At 39.5% G+C, this 25,663-nt stretch overlaps 1 long non-coding RNA gene across 9 annotated transcripts in view; it reads right to left on the minus strand.

Moving 5' to 3' along the window:
- LOC125690157 (uncharacterized) overlaps nt 1–25,663 on the minus strand; it is a 65,341-nt gene that overhangs the window by 24,505 nt on the left and 15,173 nt on the right. For 7 of the 9 annotated variants that reach the window (XR_007375540.1, XR_007375538.1, XR_007375542.1 and 4 more), the window contains exon 3: nt 1,009–3,875. This is a non-coding gene — a long non-coding RNA (uncharacterized LOC125690157). The remainder of the gene's footprint in view (nt 1–1,008; nt 3,876–25,663) is intronic. The other 2 variants (XR_007375539.1, XR_007375535.1) reach the window with 2 other exon arrangements.

A 25,663-nucleotide genomic window follows, 5' to 3' on the forward strand; every position in this document is an offset into this window, starting at 1 on the left:
TAACACATCATAAATATATTATAATGTTACACCTGTTTACCTTTTGTACACAGAGTTGCTTCTACATATTTATCTCCATCACAGCACAGAGAATATTCAAGTCTAGAATCCACTAATTTCAGGGGCAGTTATAACTGAAGCCCACATAATGCCTTATTCTTCCACTCTTTCATTCAAAGCGATTTTCTTTCTTTGATTTTAGAATAGAGGTCTTCAAAGTACAATAGCTTGTCACGGACCTTTCAATTCTCACACACTGAATTAGAGTCTTTGACAGTTAAATTTACTGCATAAAAGCAATCCTCAACTTTTGTATAAGCATCAAGGACAATTGCTGCTCTTTCGTTGTACTATCAGGAAATCGTTTGTGCTGAAAATGAGCACGATATTATTCCTCCCCTCCCACCTTCCCCCCCCCCCCCCTTTGTATGACAAGTAACCCACATCTCTTCCGCTCTTTCTCCTTCACCTCCCTTTTCCCCCACTGGCAGCTCTTTGAAACTCCTAATGCAATGTTTCTCTAATATTTCACTTGTAAAACTCAAGGTCAGGCTGCAATCTTCAAACAAGAGACAGCTTTGCCCAAGGACTCCCAAGCACTTCCCACAGTGACTCCCTACACTACCAAAACTGGGTATTAGACAATTAGATATTAGGCTACATAACCAAAAATGCAGTCTAGAGGAAAAATACATGCTTCATGTGTATTAAATTTGGGGTCTGCAATTTTCACCCTCTACACTCTAATGTTTAGCAGTAAGGAAATAGGGTAATAAATAAGATCTCTTCTTCCCCATTTAAAAAGTCAATCAACCAATCTAAGGAACGCGTTGAGCTTAGCATGCAAGAATGATATCGCCCTCAGCCGTGCCAAGAGTCACACGGAGCAAGTCACTTTAGCATCTTGGCACAACATTCATTAAAAAACAAAAACAAAACAGCACAAGGCCCATGCCTCCAATCACAGATTTCCCACAGACTATTTGCTGTGGTAGCTCTCCAGATTACCTCTCTAAAGACCCAATCCAAAACTCATTAGTGGCAATAGAGTTTTGAAAAAGCCATGTATGTTCTTTCACAATAGGAAAGTTCTATATTTCGTTGATTGGAAAGAATCTTAAACTCCTTGAAATCTGAGTTTCGTGCTAGAAAAGAATATTTAGCTTGCCTTTGGCTTGGCAAGTGATACCTGTGGAAAAAAAGCAAAACATGATCTAGAAATAATGCAATTTACACAGTGCTTTGTCTGGTGCAAATATATCCAAGGATACCTTTACAATTAAAGATCTGGAGGCAGCAAAATTACCAGTAGCTCCTCATTACCAACACAATTATTTTATTACACTTTATAAACAAATCTTTCAAAGACACAGAAGCATAAATAGCTGTCAAGAAATCAAAAGCTTTAATCACAATAATTTAATCTGAATTTATTTCCGCGCTATGCTGGCAATTGCTTTCAAACAGCACCAATAGAACAATCTACTGCCAAATACAAAAACATGTAAAATCCTTTATTTTCACCCGCTTACTGCATTAGGATTTGATGGCCTTATTTACAGGAAAAGCTGTTCTGGCCCTTTAGAAAGGTGATCATATTTGAAGGTACTAGCATTTTGGTCACAGCATCACAGTAGTGCAGTAAGCTGTTATCTCATACGGTCCAAATAAAAGCTGGTTTGCTTGTTTAATTTTCAGCTGAGTCAAGCCACTGAACTAAGCTCACAGTTTAAGCACACATGAATACCAGCACAAGTGAAGCCACAGGAAAGAATGGCCAAAGAAAAATGTATGAGAAAGGCTTCAACAGTCCCAACTTACACAGATAAAATCAAAGATGGAATTTCATCATTAGACAACAAATAGATAACGTTAAACAAAGTTTTTTTCTATTTGACAGAAAATAACAGTTCCTAGCCTAAAGCAAATCTAAATTAAAAATAAAAAACAGTAAAACACATTAAAGCTGATGCCTCCTTTCAAGAAACTGTCTGATCTCAACAGCACAGCCTACCATCAGAATTATCGACTGCGATGAGGATACAATTCTGTGCTCCATCACTCTTGGAGATCTCTGCCAAGGGAACCATGTCTGTTAGGAAATGCTACCCTCTATCGTTTCACTAGTCTCAACAGCTTATTTCTCCACAAAACCATATTTTTATAAGACTGACCTCTCACTTCTAGTATCGCTAGACATATCAAGAGCCAAAATCTCATAAACCTGAAGAACTGGTGCTTATGTACAGTCAGACATCATCTCATCATCTTAAATCCTGCCTATAGTACTTTACTGAACCCTGAGTTTTTTTCCCTTCCATTTCCTTTTCCTTAATAATTACTGCTTCAAAACATGGACTTTTTCCCCCTTTTTTTCTTTAGAGATCTGCCTGCTCAAATTCCTTTTTTTGACCACTTTGTAGAAGTACTATTTCAAAACCTTACTAGATCTACCATTCTGCTGTTCTCTCCACATTTCCATCACTTCCCAAATTATTTAAAACCTTTAGGACATTTCATATCAGAGCTTTTTCTTTAAATACCTTTACTAAAAATCTAAAGTAGCAGATATTTAAATATGATAATAGAGCAAAAAAGGTTATCTTTGAATTTAACTGCATTATGAAAAACTTCAAAAGCACAAAATATGCCCCCCTCCAATAAACTAAAAAAAAAGAAAGTGCACGAATCATTGCATTTCTGCCAACATCACAGCTTAAGAATAGCTGTAAAAGTACATTTTATGAGGATATAGGCCACACCAGTAGGATTTTAGATTTAAAATTCAAGAAAAAAGTTATTCTGCATTTAAAATGAGAAGCCCTACTTAACTAATGGGAAATAGAAAGAAACCAGAAAAGGAAGAAAAATTGCCAAGAAAAGTACAACAAATAATTTAGTCTGGATGGCAAGTGGCACAGAAGAGCCAGTATAAAATCCAAGCTAAATACTTTTGCATTTTTAATTCAGTTTATTTCTAAATCGAGCTAATTGGGGTTGATATCTCAATTTCTTCAAATAGGAACAGAAACTTGAAATCCCCTAGAACTCTTTTTTTGCCTTCAGACATCTGTTTCTAGTCCCTCTAGGTAGGAAAACACATTGAGTGAACACAAGATCCAAACATTTAAGGAAGACTTGAACAAAATACACCACTGACGTGTGAACCTGAAAACATGCACACTAACTTGTGAACAAACAGTAAAATAGGTCTGCTTTACCCAGTATTTAAGGATGAAGGCCTTGTTGCGTGTTACTGCTATCATTAGTTTCCATCAAGCCAGGACTGCAAGTAAGTACATTGTAAAGAAGGACCTTTTTAAAATTATTATTATGAGTTCAAGCCTTAGTCAGAATGCAAGAGCCTGATGGCATGATATAATGCTATTATTTGTTTACTGACACCAAACATAAAATAAGAAATACAGGCTGTCAGAAATACAATGAACACACAGCTCACAATGTTCCATCCTCACCCTCCAGATGACTTCCAAGGCAGGGAGAGTAAACAGCCTTCTCCCAGCTTTCTTAGTTTCCACAGCTGAGAGTGTAGGATGTTTACAGTACCTGTCACTCAGAGCTCTTGAAAGCAGACCAAATGTCAGCAGACCTTGTACAGACTTCATTACTGACTGCAGGAAACATACAGACTTAAGTGAAAGGAGGAAGAAACCATACAGCCACGACTCTTTCATACCATATGAATCCCAAACAAAATTCAGTCCTTTGTGCACATGTTGAGAGGCAAAAGATAAGTCCACCATAAAGCTGAGCTTCAGCATCTCCCAAGGACAGCCACTCTCATTGACACAACTGTAGTTCAAGGCTTCCTCCTGGTTCACTCCAGAGTGCTCCCGAATCTCCTGAAGTTGTCTCTGCAGAAGAGAGAATTCACCATTTTAATGAGTGCACATAAATACACACTAATAAAAAAAAAAAGTCAGGTAGAAAAGGCTTCATTTGTATTCCACAAGTAAAAGCCAATGTAATTTTCCCAAAGCTTTTAATACTATTTAAGAGCAAATCCTAGAGTGCTGGCTTCAAGGAACATGTACAGGATCTGTCACATTTTAAGTTATCAGTGGAATTATGGTTCTGAAGCATCTTTGGATACTGTGAGGAAAAGGATACATTTAAAGAGTAGGTTGATAAACTTAGGATTCTAGTTATACAACAACAGATGATTGTCACAGCAGTCTGATTGCGTTTGAAATGATAGACTTCTCTCCAAAACTTACCAAGTATTCACAGTTTCCTCAGATATATTACCTCTAAAGGACAGAAAACGGAAGAAAGAACAATAAAATACCAAGATCACAGGATCACAGAATCACAGAATCACCCGGGTTGGAAGGGACCCCAAGGATCATGTAGTTCCAACCCCCCTGCCTAGCAGGGCCACCAAACATACACATTCAGATCAGGTTGCCCAGGACCCCGTCCAACCTGGCCTTAAACACGTCCAAGGACGGGGCATCCACAACCTCCCTGGGCAGCCCGTTCCAGGGCCTAACCACTCTCCTAGTAAAGAACTTCCCCCTAACATCCAACCTAAATCTTCCCTCCTTCAACTTAAAACCATTTCCCCTAGTCCTGCTGTTGTCAGCCCTTTTGAAGAGTTTACTCCCCTCCTGGGTGTAGGTTCCCTTCAGGTATTGATAGGCTGCAATGAGGTCACCCCGCAGCCTTCTCTTCTCCAGGCTGAACAAGCCCAACTCCCTCAGCCTGTCCTCATAGGGGAGGTGCTCCAGCCCCCTGATCATCTTAGTCGCCCTCCTCTGGACCCTTTCCAAAATCTCAATGTCTTTCTTGTAATAATCTAACCAGACACATGGACATAGCTAGAAGGTTTGCTCATGTACCACAGCCATAATCCTCAGGAGTAAAAATACCACTGAAAAAAAATTTGGTAGCTTTGAGATGAGATTATTGATAGCTTCTACTTTAAACAAAAAATGCGTGCAGAGGCATTTTTGCACAAGTAATTGAGGACCTGAATCACCTCCCAGAATCGCAGCAACCTGCGTTAAGAAGAGTTCATTTGCTACTGAAAAGGCAGAGCAGCTTTGTTTGTGTGTAACCCACAGGAGGCTGCCCCAACACCAGTACTGTTATCATTAAACCCTTTCTTTTATAGCCCAACATATTGGACGTGTCTGAAGAAAGCTCAACTTTGGTCTCAACATCTGTTTTGTACAGTTGGACCCAAGTTACTGTTCATGTACAGTAACAACTTCTCCTCTCCCACTAGCTGCACCTCATTGCAGCACTTCAGGAAATCAAGTCATGTAGCTACGAGCCCAGTTCTTGCAGTCACAGACCTTTCCCCCCCCATTGGTTTTGGTCATGAGAAAGAACTACAGCAGCAGGATAAAAGAAGAGAAGGACAACATAATTGCATGCCCTACTTTTTAATTCACAGGGAGGCCCGCAGATGCACAGGAACCTGAAAAGCTGAAATAAATTTGAAGGTACTGATCCTCTTTGGTCTGCTACAAAGTTATGGGAACTGCAAGGGCAAAGAAGGCTGAAGCTTTCTAACTAAGGAATTTGGGGAATTTCAAGAATTAAAAGGTCCCCTTCTCAAGCTGTCCACGATGAATAAATGTGTTCTCTGGTCAGCAGCTAAATAACCTACACAAGTTCTACGCTCAGAAGATGCTGCTTTCCCTAAAAACTGCAGTCAACATTTTAAGTGCTGAATGGGACCTGCCCAAACATTTCTCACTCAAGATTTTCCAATTTAAGTATGATATATAAGAGGGACTCCAACCTTTGGTGAGAGAAGGTAAAAAAAAAAAAAAATAATACTGCTTTGGTTCCTGTTTGAAATTACTACAACACTCTCATCCTTTGCAGACAGGCATCTGATATTTCTACTGTTAACAGATCCTTTAAGGACTACGATGCAATTCTTATTTATATATTACTCAAGTGAGGAACTTGTACTTACTAGTGTTCTCTTTTCCCTGTACAATTCAAAATCCGGAGCTTAAAAATCAGACAACTTTGAAAATATTAACCTGTGTTACAACCAAAACAAAACATTTTTCAAACTTTAATGAACTGAAAATTCAAGGAAATGTAAAAGAAATCCCTCCCAGTCGCCTACTCTGTCCCTACGGCCACCCAAACATATACAGCCCCTGTTGTCCATGTTTCACATTTGCTAAAGAATTCATATTGGATAAAAACTGCTTTGGCTTTTTTTCCCCCCCTGCAGCAATGAAGAATTTTAGTTTCAAAACATGCCTGTGTAGCTGTTAGCCTCATATCTAAGAAAATTTGTGACAGCCAGCTCAATAGCTGGGCACACAATGTCAGCACACAATGAAAATTTATCAAGGCAGATGATACAGTGGCAATGAAATACTCAAATAGATGAAGGAAAAATAACCATGAAATTCAGAACAAGAAACATCAAAATAAAAACCAAGGAATGTATTATAGTCTCATGCTATTACAAAATTCCACAATGCCTTCTGAGGTTTAACTACATGCTCTTCTTGAACTTCTGCATTAGAATGAATGATACAAGTCGCTGAGGACTTCAGTCAGTTTTGCATATGCATTTCAGATACGCTGCCCACCAGATATGCTTAACTTCAAACAAGTGAAGGAAAGCTTTCAACAAGCACTGCATTTACACTCAACACATTGCAATGCTACTCTGAAAGGCTTACATTCAAAATAAGCAATAGGAGAATATGACAGCAATCAAATGCTTACAATAAGCGCACGCTCAGTATTTCTGCAGTTCCTCTATTGATTGCTTCTCACTTCCAAGTCATTTCAGGTATCTATGTTACTTTAATCACTACTAATGAAGTCTGAATAACGCTTCTAAAGTAAGAGAGGTAGGGAAGGGCAGCAAGTTGAGTAACATAATATCCCTTGGCCAAAGGGGTAGAAGCCTACCACAAATGCATAGTTCCTCATCTGTGTCTAGATATTCAGATAGCAGCAAAGAAAACCAGTTTTCATTGCAATGTATGGCCCTCCATAGGTCTCTAAGAAGGCACAAAACTGGCAGTTTGCCAGCAAGTCCTGCACAAAGCTGTGCTGGAATAGAATAATAGAATCACCAAGGTTGGAAAAGACCTACAAGATCACCCAGTCCAACCGTTCACCTATTCCCAATAGCTCCTACTAAACCATGTCCCTCAACACAACATCCAGTCTTTCCTTGAACACCCCCAGGCTCGGTGATTCCACCACCTCCCTGGGCAGTCCATTCCAGTGCCTGACCACCCTTTCTGAAAAGTAATACTTCCTCATGTCCAGCCTGAATCTCCCCTGCTGTAGTTTGAAACCTATTGAAGTCTATTCCTATCACTAATGACATGAGAGAAGAGGCTGAACCCCAGCTCACTACAACCTCCCTTCAGGAAGTTATGGAGAGCAATGAGGTCTCCCCTGAGCCTCCTCTTCTCCAGGCTGAACATTCCCAGCTCCTTGAGCAGCTATGGGAGCTAAGGGAAGGCACTACCACTACAGCCAGCCACTACATGGATGACCATTGGCTCAGCAAAGCTATCACACTAAGAACCAATTGCTGCAACAGAGCCTTCTCTCTTCCCCAGATCTTGAAGAGACAAGGAGTTCGGGCAACCCTTGGTATTCTAGGACTGTAAAAGGTAATACAGAGAGTTACAACTGAAGCAGCTACTAGAATGTAGTGTAGCAAAAAAAAATAAAAAATAAAAAATAAAAAAATCCCCAAAACAAAGGAGGAATGCACTGCTATCACCTGGAAGTTATCCTGAGCTACACAGTACAGGCTGCACTATGGAGAAACTATTGCCCACACACTTTGATTTCCCCAGTAAAGCACAGAAGGAAAGGTCTGAAAAGCAAACCTATTCTGTTTCCTCTTTCATAAGTTAAACATTTAATTGCTTGCAATAACAATAATCTGGGGATCAACACACATGAATTACTCACTGTTCACTTCCCAGAATATCTGTTATAGTCAAGCACCATCACCTGATTATATCACCCAACAGCAGATGATGTGGGGAAACAAAAAACTACGATCCTCAGTTTGTTGACAGAGAAAGATTTTTTTTTGTACAGTATAACGCTTTTACAGCCTATCAAATGAGTTGACATCTGCTAGTTTCCATGAGCCTGAAATCACTGAAATGGGGAAGAGTCAATGAACACTAGGGACACAACAGCATTAGCAAATCTACTAAGGCACTGTTTATATTGTAAGGTCTCTTGTAGCGTATTTCACAAACGAAAGCTCAAACTAGTGCCCAAAATCATTCTCAAAATTCACCTGTAATGCACACAGAGAAAGCTTAATTGACTATATCATACAAAGAAGTGCATTTGGGGAGCAAAATTCTTGCGCTGTATTCCCATCCTGAACATGGAGAGCATACAAAGCAGCAGTCCCAAGGGAAAGCTTCAAGGTATTTAAGAATCCCCCCTCCTTTTGGTTCTGGTAACTCAAATTTGTTGCCTTATAAACAGACAGACACACATTTGGCATTTTTATTCAATGGCTTCAAGATCACCTCAACGAGTTCTTGTTTTTTCCCTGTTGAAAGCATTCTCCATTACATTTTGGAACTGTACACCTAGATACCTGGATACCTGAAGAGCTCAGTATTTCAACCCACTGAAATAAAAAAAGATTGTAAATATGTAATTGCCCCATCTCTGAATAAAAGTTTCAAATACAACTTTAAGATACAAACTGCCAGCAGATGTCAGTACAACCTAGAGAATTGCTCAACACCAGTTTAGATATTTACTCAAAACCCCAACTGTTAGGGTACATGCTTTTGCCCAAGAAAGTTCAACAAAACAGCAAATCTCACTTCAACACAGAGAAGCAGCCCCTGGGGCTTGTCATATAGGCCTACCTGCATGTTCTCAGGACAGACAAAAACCGAAATAGAAAGCTGTAAGGACTGCTGCAGGACATCAAGAAGCAGCTCTACATTCAGCACCCTCTAACTAAGGTTCCATCCCCTCCTCCCTCACTCCTCACACCATGGTCACAGCACGCATCTCCACCCCCCACCTTTCCAATTCAGTCTGTTCCCAAATAGCCTGTCTTCTGAGATGCTGCTGCTAGGGGTTGGTGAATATTTAGCAACAAGGTTGCTAAGCTAAATAAAGCTGTTCTGTGAAACAAGCATTATCAGGAGTGTCCTTGAGCTACAGCAGAAGCTCCCTCTGCCTTCTCCTGTTGTGTAATTTTTTGACAAGAGTTGTAAGGAAAGTGCTCCTAAATGCATCTGGTTGAGATGGCTTTAGTCAGAAATTTCCAACAGCACAGTTTATCTCATTTCTTCATGCAAATAAGAACCAAAGTTTAAATTTCTTGCTGATTTCAGCAAGATAGACGTGTCAGAGAAACATTTTTAGCTGCACTATGTCCAAACACGATTACACACTTTGCTATTGATGCCAACTAGGAAAGTTTCACATGCTCCTTGCATAAAGGATGGGACGTGTTCCAAATCATTACTGCAAAGACTGAAAACAATTAAAAAAGAAAATTCAGCCATCCCAAACACAAAATTATCCAGTCTTAGTAAGAATTAGCAGCTTTGCTAGTTATAGACTGAGCTTCTGTCACACTAAAATTAGTAAGTTTTACTCTAAAGGAAAAACATTTACTAAGAGAACAGCAGAATTCATAGGAACCAAGAAAAGAACTGTCAAGAATCATTGTCAAATGATAAAGAAATTTAAACAAGGCCATCTTTGCTCAACACAGAACTATTGGATATTGGTGAGATCTCTGATTTCCTGGTATTTTGTAAGAAATAAGCTGGAATTTTACATTAGAGCAAATTGGTGTCCAATTTATTTCTTAGGAATAAGGAACAGGGTTCATATTTTTTAATACTGTCTTATTGCACCAGCTTACAAAAAACATCTTGATTTTTCTTACCAAATGCAATCAACTCAGTACACATAAGAGGCAGTGCACTGTAAAAGACTTTCAAAAAAGTTACAGAAAAATATGTCAGAAAAAAGAAGCCAGACTACGAACACTTTAGACTGATGGCCAGGATGAGTGTTTAGTCAAAAATCTGCCATGTCTTACAGACTAGCTTTAACATGGCTCCGAGGTTTCAAATTCAAGTTTTAAGTCTACCTTCCTCCTTTCCTTTGTATGACTTCATAAACTGAACGAAGCTGTAAGAGCTGCAGAACACAGATACAGAAAGGCCATTTTGAAAGCAGTTTTCTTAATACAGATGCGGTGCAATTTAGACATCAATAAGGAAAGGAGGAATAAAATTCAGAGGCATAGCATCCTGAAAGATTTACCTCATAATTCCTTGGGAAGGTGAAGGGCTTGTCTAGAAGTGGGGCGGCAAATGAATTTGAAGTAAATCGCTTCAAAGAAAGCTCCCAAATCATTTGACATGGTATCAAAACTAGGTTTGAAGAAAGAACGCCTCTATTCTCATGCCTAAAACTAAGTTTTGGAACCTCGCCCTGATTAAGATGAGCTCTGTAGTCACAGAGGTTTCTCTCTGAGGAGTCTGATCACGAACTCAAGAAGGGAAGCAAGTTCTGTTGCAAACCTGACTAAATGCTTAATTAAATATAAAACCTACAAGCAAGTTTCACCTTGCTTTTGAGTTTCATCAGCAAACCTTTGCACAATTCCTATTTTGTTCCATAAAACTGCAAGCCTTTGTCAGGTTAAAACAAGAGGTAATTTATGTATACTCTCTAAACTGGAATATTTAATTTACTAGTCTTGGCTCTAACTGTAACAAAGACCCTCCAGGCTCATAGTTTCTCTGTGTTAACCTCTCTCCCTCAAATTCTCTACATGTAAACACTTGTTCTTCTCTAAGTCATCCCCCCCACATCCTCCATTAAATAAAAACGTGCAAAAAACACCCCCAAAAGCATTGGTGCTGCTTGCCCATTCAGTGTTTGAAATGCCCATATGACAAGAGCTGTTCCAGTCACACAGATATCGAGAGCACTGCCAGCACAAAGAGCGCATGACCCAACAGCCAGCCTGCATGCTGTGCCAGAAACAGAAAAGCTGGCCCTCGTCCCTCAAAGGTCTCACATCTCCACAAATCAAAGTTTTACGATAGTAAAAAGGATTTTCAGCTTGTGCAGCAGCAAAATTTGGATAGAAAGGAACCTACAGGCTATTTATACAGCTTTTAAAGAAATTAAGTTGCACTATTAGATTCTACCTTTAAAGTAGAAGTTCCCCTTTGAGCAAAGGTGTCTTTCTCTAGACTACCCAAACTACGCTCAGCTAGCCTCTAACGTTTCCCTCCACCCACAAGGCAGCCAGCTCTGCTATTGAATAAACTGCAGCAAATGGCATTCAATCTGTGAGGCTTTGAGACAGGCTGGCCTTTCAGTAGTGACAAGGCACTATTTGCATGACAGAGCAGATGGAGTATGATGGATGCATTTTTTTCCTCTACTGAAAAAAGTTCTAGATAAAGATGCTTTTGAGAAAGGGATATTGCCAATGTGAAATGTTGCCATTTTTATGCGGACGAGTAGATCCACAAAACCCAGGAACAAGGTTTAGCACAAGGCTTGAAAAACACCAGCTGGGCAAGAAAATGACCCCACAAATGATGCTAGTAAGTGCAAGAGCTGGAAAAAAAACAAAACAAAACAAAAAAAACCAACACAACCACAGTGAACATTTTCTATTACTAACAGTTTGGTAACCACGTAAAACCAATTTTTTGGTTTATTTTTTATTACCTCCCTTTTTTGAAGAATTCACAAACAAATTTTATGGGAAAGTATGCAGTTGTCATTAGCAGAGTTTTCACACATTAGATATTTTCCCCCTTAAATACTTTGGTCTCCTCACCTCTTCATTCACTTCCCAGATCTGCATTTTACCTCTAAGCACAGTAGTTGCATCCAGTTCCACTCTTCCACTTCCATCATAAACCTTCAGGTTAGTTAATGGGGTTCTTGCTACAGTCTGACGATATCTGCACTGTTCCAACCCATGCATTTCAAGTTCAGTCTTCCCTTGTGACAACTCAGACATAGCTCTCTTTTTATTATTTTTTCCCCTACCAGAAGACCTTCCATTGATTTTTAATGTGGAGATCCTTTACCTAGTCTCTGGGTAACATACTTTGCCATTAAAAACAATTGCCAGTGTTGTTGAACACAAAACTGTCTCTATTCCATACCTACACCCTTCTGTACACAGGAACTTCTTACAGAAGAAATCTCTTCATTTCTGATCATAGAAAACAGGCCTACCAACTTAAATGCATCATCAGTACTTCCAGCTACACAGATGCAGCCAGCCATCCAGCCTAGCACATGCCTTATGCATAAAAACTAAATGGCAGCCTTCTCAACTGCTCCTTGCATCTTTTTCATCCAGAGTCTCTCCCAAATTCCACTTTACCACAATATTCACTAAATTAAGGAAAGACAAAACCTTGCTATGGCTAACACATTCTGAGAGCTCCTGCCAGAAAAAAACAGCCTGAGAAGTCAGCCCTTTATATGCTTTTATAGTTCTACCCTCTCAGTTCAATCAAACAGCAGCTACTGCCATGGTCTGGGCTGATCAAAGCCTGCACTCACCTTTCCACCACCTTATTAATTAGTCCTCTCTACCTCCAGTTATCACATAGCGTCAGCCTCTACCACATAAAGTTTCTATAAAACTGCATTTGTGCTTTTCCTCAACTGCATCCCAACAGAAGGGCAACTTACAACTAAGAGCCCTCTGCAAGAGGATTAGGGCAGCGAGCTGGCATGGCTGTGAGCTAGGCCCATGCCTCAGTCCTGTTTCATCCCTGCTGCTGCAATCCAGACCTGAAGTAGGCAGCTCACAGCAATCATCGGATATCCAGACTATATGCTGCAGTCACATTTAACACCAAACTGATCACCTATACAATCCCTTAACTAGTCACTAAAAACAGAACATCTCTTAGGCTTGGGCTCCCTGAGTAGGGAGGCCAAAGAAAACTAAGCACAGTAATAGGTATTACTCGAAGCTGCAATCTTTACATGGAGAAAAGGATTTAAACGCACTACCCCAGCAGAAAGACTGCAGCAAAACTCACCTGGACTTGCTCTGTGTTTCTCCTAAATGGGTAGTATATTTCAAACTTCTTTACTAGTATTTCAGTGAGGCTCATCACTATGGTATGTCAGCAACCAAAGGAGATCAAGTTGCTCATCTTTATTAAACAACAGTTGCTGTGAGATGAAAACAAGCAGGGCTTCGGTTTTACAGAAACTCAACTGAGATTTCTGTTTGGCAAACAATATATTTGTGATGAGGCTTGGATCCAGATCCCATTTGATCTGGTTCTTCCTGATGTATAGATTTCAGGTACATTCAAACAGCTTCCTTCACCCCGTGGCCTGCAACACAACATTCATCACTCCATGTGCAATTAGAGTAGGATTAAGTGTCACATTTAAATTTCATCCCAACCCCATTTTGTTTTCTCACTCCTTCCCTGAATTAGCAGATAACTGCTGCTGCAGCAATGAACACATGGCTTCTCCCACTCATTAACATCACGGACAGATTGTGGCAAGAGTCCAAGTTCTCTTTTCCTGCAGAGGATACGGCTTCTGTGGATGTGAACAATCTCCAGCAAGAGCTCATACAGAACAGCCCATTTCCTCTGCTGGAAGGGAGTCTCCCAACTAACTCTGAACAAACACAGTCCTGCAGCCAGCCCTGGGGTGGTGTTTACAGAAACAGCACTGCCACAGATAGGACAGTTTCTGATGCTGCGTAACAAAAGTTTTACCCAAAAAAATATTCCAATGAAATAGTAGTAAATTATGCATTAGTCAAATGCTAGTACATTTTTAGTTATTTCAAACAGCGGCTTCTTTAAAAACCACATCTATCTTACTGTGGTTAAAGTAAATCTTATGCTGAACAAAGGAACTGAAAGGTACCAATTTAGCAACAGCTTTCTATTTCAATCTCCTCCTCTTGCCGCCCAACTTACACACTGCTCACATAAAATAAAGGAATGCTGTGGGTTTTTGGTTGTTTTTCACTACTATTAAAAAACACTGAAATGATATTTCCACAAAGGCTGGGCAATCTGGAAGCAGCAGTAGCTGAAGTATTTAGAAGGATTCTGTCCTTTGTAATTCTTCATGTATATACTTTGCTAATTGAGTATGACTGTCATTGACCTCTCCCTGCTTGACATACTGCTAAATATTATTCTATTTTCATTTCATTTATTTTAAGGAAGTGGAACAATACAGCAATCACCAAAAATAGTACATGCTGTACCCCATACTTAAACAAATAAATGCAGACAACTATAATCCAAGAGTAGGATGTATAAATATAAACTTCAAGCTTCACAAAGTTCAAGTGAATTATAACTTTTGAAAAACCATTCCACTTGGTAATTGAAGTGTTTTCAGTCTCTTAGTTACTAACTCGGGAAAGAACCAGGAAGGTGCCTTCAGCATGCCATTGGCACACAAATCCAACTTTTAACATCATACAGTCAACTGACAGTATGAAACAAGGAGGCAGAAAAGGGCACCACAGTCATTCTTGTTTCTTCCTTTCTTCCAATTCCACAGCCCAGCTGAGGGCCAATGACAGTCACAACTGACAGGAAGAAGGAGGCAAAGCAGTGCCAGGGAGATGAGGATACCCACCCTGCATTCAAGCAGCAGGAAGGCAGAAACTCAAGGGTCAGCAGCAGAAGGTAAGAACAGACAAAGGCAGGCTCTGGCAGAAGAATTTTCATAAACATACAATCCGGTAGTAGAAAAAAAAAATTTTAAATAGTAATACTTTAAAAAAAATTAAAATCCATACCTCCTTCCCCCCCCCCCCCCCCCGAGACTGCTAAATTGCATCCTGTTTCCCTGCTCTGGGTTGTGATTCACTTTATTAACCTGGACTGTTGCCACTCACCTCCAGAGCCCAGCTTTTCACTTGTAAAATTAGCAGGCTACTTTTCAGAAAAAAAGTAACTTGCAAGAAATCCCTTCTAGATCCAGCCACCCAACAGTGGAAAGAAGCTTAACTTGCCTTTCCAAGCACCAGGAAATCTCAGAAGTACCAAAGGAAAAAAAATTAAACATAGAAGAACTCCAGTGACTGCCTGCGGTCCTGCCTACGGCCTTCCTGGCCCAAGATGAGAGCAGGCAGCTAGTATTTCAGATTGCTCGATGGAAGTGACCTCTCCAACTACCACACCATATTCATTTCCTGACCAAGCTAAGTGAAAGCCTGCCAAGTATTAAAGGGAGAAGAAAGGGATGTAAGCAGCTTGGGCACTTCCTTTTCGGAGATATTTTTGACCAGCTCTGCAAATCTATGGGTCTTATCTGAACAACTGGCTTGTCAGACAGGGTTCAGCAACATCCCAATTTTAGCCTGTGCACTAAAAACAAAACCAAAGAGAGGAATGACAGCAGGGCCATGCAGGCTGCTTGCTTGGAAGTTACACAAAATAACCAGAGAGCCTGTATTTGCCTTGTGATGAGACAAACAAGCAGTGGTGTTTATTTCCTTGCCTATACTACCATACATTTCTAGCTAGAAATACTCTTCTCTTTCTTTTAAGTTGCAGCTGCCAACACTTGTCCACTCACAGCCCAAGCTGCACTGAAGCTGCTGCAGAAGACCTTCAGAACCAATTCTGCCATCACTGCTAGCCATTCCACACAGATCAAAACCCACATTTAAGAAGCATAACATATATGCCCTCTTCAAAATAAAAAAATCTGTCCTGGTGTTGCCCATTCCAGTGCCAGAAAATTGCTTGAGAGCCCAGCAACACAATACCTCCCACCAACACAGCAGTCATGTCAACTGCACAAGGTTAAAAGTTAAATTAAGTTCAGATTTTCATTTCTAAAAACAATAAAATCCTCAGTTTTTAAATGACAAGTTTGAAACACAAGACTAGATGACGTTCAGTTTTACATCGGACATTTTCAGATTCTTTAGGAAGTAGAGTGTGTAAATTCAGCAACATTTACTGCAGCAATATAATTTCTCAGACTGAATTTGAAAGCATATCACAGAATCACAGAATCACCCGGGTTGGAAGGGACCCCAAGGATCATGTAGTTCCAACCCCCCTGCCTAGCAGGGCCACCAAACATACACATTCAGATCAGGTTGCCCAGGACCCCGTCCAACCTGGCCTTAAACACGTCCAAGGACGGGGCATCCACAACCTCCCTGGGCAGCCCGTTCCAGGGCCTAACCACTCTCCTTGTAAAGAACTTATATATAAACATATAAATTGTTTTCCGAAATAGATACATTTTATTAATTTTGAAGTGACTGGAAACAAGAGTTGAAATAGATCACAGTTATAAAAACCAACATAATGTATACTAACCTAGAAAAATTACTGCATTAGTGGAAGGTCAGTTACTCTTTAGGTCAGCTCAGAGGAACTTCCACCAGTGGACAGTTCTCTCCTAAGAGCAGAATAACGGTTCCAAAATAAAAATGATAGCAACAAAAGGCAAAACATTGGCAAACTGTAAGTCAGAAAGTTGATTTACTGCTTACAATGAAATCCACACTATTTATACCTTCAGACATTCTTACAGTAAGCAATTGGAATTCAATGCAAACTATTTCTTAATATACAAAACATATCACAACCCTAATTTAGTTTACAAAGCAGTTTTTAGCATGTTTCCACTCACATACTTCACATAACAGAACGGATCTGCTGCCACCATGCAACATCTTTAGAAAGTTGAAGAACTTAGAAGTTGAACTGTACAAGTTTTATTAATCCCTGAGTGTAAAGATACTCTACCAGCATCAGAAACAGACATCTGCAGATGCAGTTAGCAGCAATTGCTTTTTCTACAGCTTTCATAGAGAAGAAAACATCTCTGTGTATAACTGTCTTGTAACTCAATACACCTAGAAATCACAGCCTGGTTTAGAAAGCTTCCTTCCACCAGAAAAGCACTGACAACACACGATGCAGTGCAGGCACCTATGTCCAAGACATCAGACAGCAAGTACCAAGTCAGAGGGACTTAAAGCACTTCCCCTATCAACACTTTAAAACTATTTTAACTGAAATGAATGGGTACACTTACTTAAGTACAGAAGTTGAGAGGAGAAAGACAACAGCTCTTCTGAAGCTGAAGGTGATACCCAGACAGCAATATGTGAGCTTCAGACCCACCATGCAAGCACAGTCTCACACAGCTGGCAATATAAAATAACACATAGGACCACATAAAAAAGTAGCACATAGGATCATGCATCACCCTCACAAAAAAACAACAGCAAAATGTCAAGGGATAAAATGTTTTCCATTCCAAATCTTAATTATTCAGATTCTGTACAGGGACGGTTATGTTATCCTTTCTTAGAGCTACCAACTCCCTTCCATTTAACCAAGATGTGGAAAACTTGCACCACTTCCAGTTGAGGAGAAGAAATTTTCAGACCAAAAAATCTGCACGTAATTTTCAGCAGAAGTTTACAGATCCTTTACAATAACATTTTCAACTCTATGCGCTGATAAGGAAAAGGAAAAAAATCTTTTAACTAAGCTGGTATCTGCAATTAGTGTCTTCCATGCATGAAACATCCAACTTTCCAAGCCAGCACAAGATATGTTCATGTGATACATCTTTACGATACAAAAGAACAAGGCTTCTTCACAAGTTTCCTTCTTCCACAGAAATTGCTCAGCATTAACAGTCGCTATGGGTGCAGATATAAGGGGAAAAAACGAGAGGAGATCAGTCGTCTTGTTTACAGGTTTCCAATATGCTCCACTTGATCCATCTCGAAACTGAAACCCTTCAGCTTCCTGTCTTTAGGTTGTCAAGTGGCAGAGGACAAACACAGTGTCTGCAACTTTACAGAGCTCCCACATGTCCTGCCTTGATCTCGAGAAACACATCCACATGGATCATATGACAGACAGGAGAAATTATGTGCAACAGGAGAAAACTTATTCCATTCACTTTTTGCATCACCCTGCGGAATACGAGTGGAACGTATCCCTCATTCTTGTCAACTGACAATTACTACTTATACAGCAGTCTATTCACTAGTGGGGTGTTTTTTTAAACATCCAGTAAATTTCAATCAATTTTGGCCTTTGCAGACACTTCTTTAGGATCCAGTCATCTGAAGAAGCAGCCACATGTACTATGACTAGATTCATTATTCACTATGCCAAATGATTAGACTACAACCTGTTGGCCAAAAGCTTCTAACACAGCTTGCTACATCCATTTCCTTAACCAATTTTTCTTTAGTGTGGTGCTTAAAAGCTATGCTTACGGACTGGGTTAGTTCTCCTATTCAGCCAGTGAGCAGGCTGACTTTGCCATATATACTGCTTTTACTGAACATGCAGGACGATGACAAAATCACTACAGTATCCAGGACAATTCCAAGGTTTAGTGCTTAATAATGCCATATTTCTAAAATAAGTACCAATTTTCCTGCACAGAGATGCTTTCGAAGACCTCCAGAGGGAGATGCCGCCTAATTTTTGGCATTTGAATCTTGTACATAGAATGCTTTTGAAGAGTACCCATCTTACCCACCACATTGGCCACACCAATGCCTTGCTGCAGCCTGCATATTGTACTTTGTGCCAAGTCAAGGATACAAAATTAATAAATAGAAGAATCAATAGGATCTAAAATAGATTTCAAAGTCCACGGCAGTTTTGTTTTTTAAATACACTCTTTGCATTGCAATTTACTCATCTATTTTTTGCCATCATCTGTTACCACCTTCCTTTACCTGTTTGTTGTTTGAACAACACACACAACAAAATGTGTTTGAACAACCCAATGCCATTTTCCAGTTGTCTTAAGTTTAATAACACAACAAATACCTGGGAAATTTAATCAGTGCCCCTATCCATTTGCACTATATGACAAGCAAACTGCTGAAACTGATCAGTAGCATCTCATCTGTATTGCACTACCATCAGTGCTCCAAGAAAGTTGAAGAAAAAACATACACTGGCTGTTATTAACACAGACTTTGCATTATTCTTTGGTTCTTTCATCTCCTGGGATTTGTTTTCAAGAGAACATGATTCATCTCCTGGCTGTTAATCCAGAAGCTCCTGTGACTACATTCAGATCTTCACCAAGGCCAGACTTTTTAACAACAGACTTCTAAGCAGTGAAGAAAGTACTGTCTCATAAATGTAAAGTTTACAAGCACATGTGGCTGTTCTTTCCCATTTATTTAACAAGCACATGAATGATCCCACTTTTATAGCTATAACCCAGTTCTCACAGTTCAAAGACGAGGATGGGGTGCAAAGAAACCAACATCCAGCATTTCTACAGCTACATTCTCTGCACACAATTCACCCAGTAGTAGCAATATTTAAGACAATCACTAGGCTTCCATGGAGAGAGAATCAAGATCTTGTCTGATTTCATTTCAAATCTACTGAAAACAGAGGAGAGTTTTTGCCAAGGCAATTTTGGCAAGCATTTCCAACGGTATTCTGGCTTGCCAAATTGCATTTGGGTTTTGCTGTACTTATTTACTTGTTCAGTAAGCTCGGAGAAGTAGAAAAATTTGTTACTGTAGAGAATCTGGCTAACTTTGAAGAGCTGGAAAAATACTTAAAAGAAGAATTGGACAGTTTGACTTAGGAATTCGATCTATTAACCTCAGCTCATAATCGTGTTGCGTTTTGGTGCATTAGAAGTAATCTACAGCTCAGCTACTTGAGTTGTGAGACCAGACAACTTTATGAGCTCTCAAACAATACTTCTAGTATACTATTTTTAATATAGCCAAATCTTATGCCTTTCAAAAATACCATCCAATGCAAGCTGTAAGGTGACTCTGAATATCCTCTTTAGAAATCAAAGAGCACAACTACACTTTATAGGACACACATCCTAAGGATCTGATTTTCAAAAGACATTAAAGTCTACTAAAAAAATTAAGTTACACTCCTTCAGGACACTTTTAGTTAAAGGCCATTCTCTTGAAACCATTGTCCCCACCGTCACTCCCCAGAGCCTTGGTCAATACCCTATTTCTGCCCTGTCACTCAAGCATGCAAGAACACTTTTGATCAGATGCTTCAGAGGTACAGTGGTGACATTCTGCCTGACAGAACAATGCTCAACTCAAAATCCTGAGGAAAAAAAACCTGAATATTTCAAAAGCACTATCTACAGCATCCATTTTCAAGTTTTTGGCACCATTTCGCCTGTGTTTGTCTATTAAGTGTTTTCAGTTTTCCTTTCCTCACTTTTACCTTCTTTGCTGACCAAAACATTTCTTTTTTACATCTCCCTCTATTCTGCTAACTACTGACTCTACACACTACCTTGCAATCTACACTAGCAATCTTGTCTTCTCCTTTCCAACACATAAACTACACACTAAGTCCAATCATGATCCAACTATTCTCACAGCATATAGGAGAAAAGTACACAATAATACTCAAGGTTACACGTCATTTTCCTCTTCTATGTTATAACAGGATCTAAAGTCATCTTGGAAGCAGAACACAACCTAGTTCTCTCACCTGACCTTAAAAAGCACACTCTAACAATGTTAGAACATCATCCCACTATCTAGTAGATGCCTGCATGGCATTTTTCAAAACAGAAATAAAGTCTAAGTTCATTCTAGCTCTCTCATTTCTAAATATACACATATTTCGGCTGCATGCGAGACGAATGTTACCAGCTTGCTTCCTAGGAGATACACATAACCTGTTACATGATCTTTTTCCATCTTCATTATACCTTCCCAATATTAGCTCATCTGCAAGCTAACAAGGATACCTCTGGTCTCCTCCAGGTAAACCAACTACTAAACAAAAAATGCCTCCCTTCCTCACACTCCTCCCTCCCCATTCTCTCTCTCCTTCCCCCCCCCCCCCCCCAAAAAAAAATAAAGACAACTAAACAGCAAAAAAACAAAAACAAAACTAATAAAAATCAACAAAAATACCATAAGAGATCATTAAGATACATCTCTTAAAAAAAAAAATAATCAACGTCTAGCTCTCTCCTTCTCTGGGAAACATTCCACACAATGATAATACTCCACTGACAGTTACAGTATTAAATCTGTTGAGCAATTTTTAATCCCACTGATACATGGTTTCTACACTTCTTACTATTTCAATTTTTTTCCATCAAGACGTTAGTGTTGCTAAATCAAATACCTTGAATTACAACACAGAGGCTAATATTTATGACATCTCTAAATCTGCCTGATTTCAAAAGAAGTAAAATAAAAAGACAACATGGTAGGTGAATTCAATTTCCTGGAATTTCACAATCATCTGCTATACTTACCTGCTTTGATCTAAACCCTATTTCTATAGTTTTGACCAAAATGCCGATCAAGCTGACAACCTATAAAGCAGTTACACACTCTACTTAAACAGTTAACCATTGACACAAACTAGTTTCAATCTGTGATCTGGAGTACTCAATTTTAGATTAGCATTTCACAGAGTTTCTCATATTGATCTCCTCTAGCTCACTGATACAAATTCCTTGCATATTCTAATTTACTCCATATTTTAAAAGCTGTGGTTGAGCATCCTCCTAGCTTGCTACGTGGAAAAAAAAAAAATTACATCAACATTAATCTGTCCAACATGTGGCTTTTCAGGCACACACCTGACAAATCTATCAAGTATTTTTGTCTCTCAGCACTGCTCCCTGACTTCTACCTGGTCATGGAGCACCAGGATTAAAGCTATTTTTTTTTTTTACTAATAAAATCTTACTTTCTTTAACTGTCCAGCTGTCCTCTTTCCACTTAATGTAATTTTCTTACTATTTTTATACAATGCTTAATTACCTGCTAATTTATATTCATGAAATAAATGCTGTCAGCTATCTATTTAGGGATTTCTGGTGGTAGGAGGAAAGAAAAGACTGTATTTTTAATAGCAGTTTCTATCTCTATTCTCAGCCTTGTTTTTTTATCTTTATTTCCCTTGCTTTTTGATTCTCCAGCAACTAGTAAGATTTTTGTGGGCTCTTCCAAATCATTCCACTTCTTCCTGTTCACACTTCATCTCTCACCATGTGTGGTTCAAAGTTTCCTACCTTTCAAATATCCTCCTTTAAGAGCAAAAGATTGCATTCATCTGACCACATACAGACTCCTAAGCCAAGATACCCACATCCGAGCTAGTTATCCTACAGTGATACTATTAGAGATAAAAGAAGAACAAGCATGGCAGCTGGGGACAATTTCACCCCTTTCCTAAATACATATCTAAAATTAATCATACAAATTGCCTCATGAAAGTACCTCTCCTTCTTCATTAAGGCAAGTCTAAGTGGTCCAGCTCAGGAATAACCAACTACACCACAGCTGTAGAAAGCTCAGCACTGTGAACCCTTCCCACAAGTATTTCTTACCAGCTTTCATGAACAATTACATTATATATATATATATATATATATATATATATATATATATATATATATATACACGTTAAGATAACACCACAAACACCGTAGGACAGAGAAACATTTTTCCCAGTAAGTCAGCACCACATTTATATTCAGACTTAATTCCCATTTGTTTAGCTGCTTAATTGCTCAGAAAATAAAAAAGCCACTTTTTTATTTTCACCAATCCACAGATACCTGTATTTACGTGACCTCCTAAATGGCTGCCATATATTTCCAAGGCCAGCAGAGAACAGAAAATGACACACCTGCAGTGTGAGAGCCCCAGGCCCAGAGTAACAAGGCCTACAGATACACACGTCCATTTCAAACACATCTGGCCTGTGCTTGGAAATGCTTGGAAAGATGCTGCTGTGCATGCCAAGCAGCTCCAGAAAGCGCTAAAGAAGGTTTAGCATGGCTTATCAGGCAGGACTTTGTGCCAGACTCAGAGGGCCAGTGAAGTCACCCATAGCCCCCAGTCCTAGGCTGTGGGAGCAGGAGGTCCAGCACTGTGAGCCTATGGCCTGAGCTAGTTTTGAGGGTGTTCAGAAGATAGTGTTTGTGCTACCTGCTATACGATACATTTCCCCACTCCTCTCAGCAGAGCTGGCCGGACCTTTACAATCCATCTTCCTTCCATTGCCTCCCTTGCATTACACAGAAGTTGTAATTACTGGCTGCAGTCCCTTGAAGGACATCACTATTTGCTCAAAAGACTAAGAACTTTCTCAGCAGGTACAGTTTCAAAGAGACAGTAAGAAGTATTGCAAATATATCTTGCGTAGGTTTTCATCTGTTTCACTGCTGTTTAGGTTAAGCTGTTACAAACCCCTCCATATGTTTTGAAAACATTTCAGTGTGCTGATGATGAGCATTTATAGTTATAGTATTAATCACCACTACGAATCTCAGAGAGAGACTTTAAGACTGTACAGCTTTCAGCAATCAAAACAGAGCAACTCCAAGGTTCATTCTAGCCTCTACACATTAAATTGACAGCACACTAATAAGATCCTTACTCTAAATGAACAGCAGCATTTGGTCTTCACGTAAACATACCAGATATTCCATTGCTTGTATTGAGAGTTTTGTTGTTTTTTGTTTCTTGGGGTTTTTTTTTGGTTTTTTTTTTTTTTTTTTTTTTTAATTGTCAAGCACGAGTTTCAAATGAGCACGTACTCCATGGAATAATGTTGTAAATAAAAACAGCTACAGTGCTTGAAACTAATTGTATTAAAGAAATTCTAGAATGCAGGGCTGATTGTTCTGCTTTGCTTTCCACTCAGGCAACTGATGGAAAAAGCCCCATCTGGAATACAGCATCCAAGCGTGGAGCCCACAGTACACAAAAGACAGGGAGCTGTTGGAGAGGGTCCAGAGGAGAGCCATGAAGATGATCAGGGGACTGGAGCACCTCCCCTATGAGGACAGGCTGAGGGAGCTGGGCTCGTTCAGCCTGGAGAAAAGAAGGCTGTGGGGTGACCTCATTGCAGCTTTTCAATACCTAAAGGGAGCCTACAAACAGGAGGGGAATCAACTCTTTGAAAGGGTTGATAACTGCAGGACAAAGGCTTTAAGTTGAGGGAGGGGAGATTTAGGTCAGACATCAGGGGGAAATTCTTTATCCAGAGAGTGGCGAGGTGCTGGAACAGGCTGCCCAGAGAGGTTGTGGATGCCCCATCCTTGGAGGTGTTCAAGGCCAGGTTGGATGGAGCCCCGGGCAGCCTGGTTTAGCATTAAACGTGGAGGTTGGTGGCCCTGCATGTGGCAGGGGGGTTGGAGATTCATGATCCCTGAGGTCCCTTCCAACCCTGGCCATTCTGTGATTTGCACAGCCTCCTGTGCATCTCTTCTCCCCTCTTCTGATTCATATCATATTATTTTGAGCTTAGCTGGTACATGTATGCATGCACACCTGTACACAGACACAAATGAAAGAATACAAAGTAGACTATATCAGCCTTATATTGTAGAGTTGGTTAATACAACTAGTTTTGAGATTATATGTATAATACAAAAATATAAATAAACAAGCAATATACACATTCTTATGTTGAATGGCAAAAAGGTTTCTTGAGGATAAGAAAAAAGTATTTACCAGTCTGCACAGGTGAAAGTCGACAGTTTCCCCAGAAGAAGCAGCACACATCAGAAGTGCAGCTATCAACTCTGCAAACTCAACAATCCAATACGGAAATATTTACCCTCCTCTCAAAGTACAAAGGTGGTGACGAAGGCAACGGAAAAAAAAGTAATGTAAAAATGACTGTAAGAAGATACCTAACAGCTTGTAGCTTCAGAAGAGTGCACAAACTCTTCCAAGGCTTTTACTACATTGCAGTAGTTATAAAGGTGTTGATTAGCTTTTTATTTGTGGAATCAAGTAAAAAAAAACTTTGGGAAATTTGAAAAAAAGAAGGTAAAGGCAGTAATAGAAAACAGCATCATAAGACAATTCCATGTGGGACTATAGGTTGTGAGGATCTTGAAGACAAAAGAAAACAGGTTAAGTTGCATCTACTGAATAGCGGCAAGTCCACCAAGGAAGGCAAAGCAACAGAAGATCTCAGTGCAGCATTTTGTAGAGATAAGAAGGAATTCTCAGCCTTTACACAATGCAATAAAGAAGGAACCAAGGACACTGAAAAAAACAGCTATCAACTGAGGTACATCTGGATGCCCAGAAGAGACAGCAAAAAACTCCTGAGCAATATCCTTCACTTCAGATGGTATTCTTGCCTCGCTAGGTAGAAGCACTGGAGCTCATTTGTGTCACTCTGCATTACCAGAGGAGGTATGTATTTAATTAAATGACATACAAGGAGGTGGAAAAAAATAAAACCTTCAGCAGCAACATAACACAAAAGTTACTGAAAACATCTCCAACTTACTGACAGGAAAGAAAGCAAGCACCAGTGACAGGAAGGTTGAACTGGGGCAAAAGGCTGGCTATCCATATTAAATCAAGAGGAGTATTGTGAAATAAAAAGTTACATTTACATGCATTGCTAAAAAAAAAACAAAATGCCTCAAGGCATCATCTGGAAAAACAGTATTCCACTGCACGTGCCTTCCTTCTCATATCCTTTGTTCATTTATTTTTTTTTTTTCATAACAACTGTATGAAGCTTTTGGGGGAAAAAAAAAAAAAGAACAGTCTGCACAAAGTTTTATTGTATATAAGTACCAAAAAATAAAAAGGAGTGATTTCATGCATCTTGGTCAATAAATAGTTACTTATGAG

The sequence above is a fragment of the Lagopus muta genome, chromosome 2 (assembly GCF_023343835.1).
Source record: "Lagopus muta isolate bLagMut1 chromosome 2, bLagMut1 primary, whole genome shotgun sequence".
Taxonomy (NCBI): Eukaryota; Metazoa; Chordata; class Aves; order Galliformes; family Phasianidae; genus Lagopus; species Lagopus muta.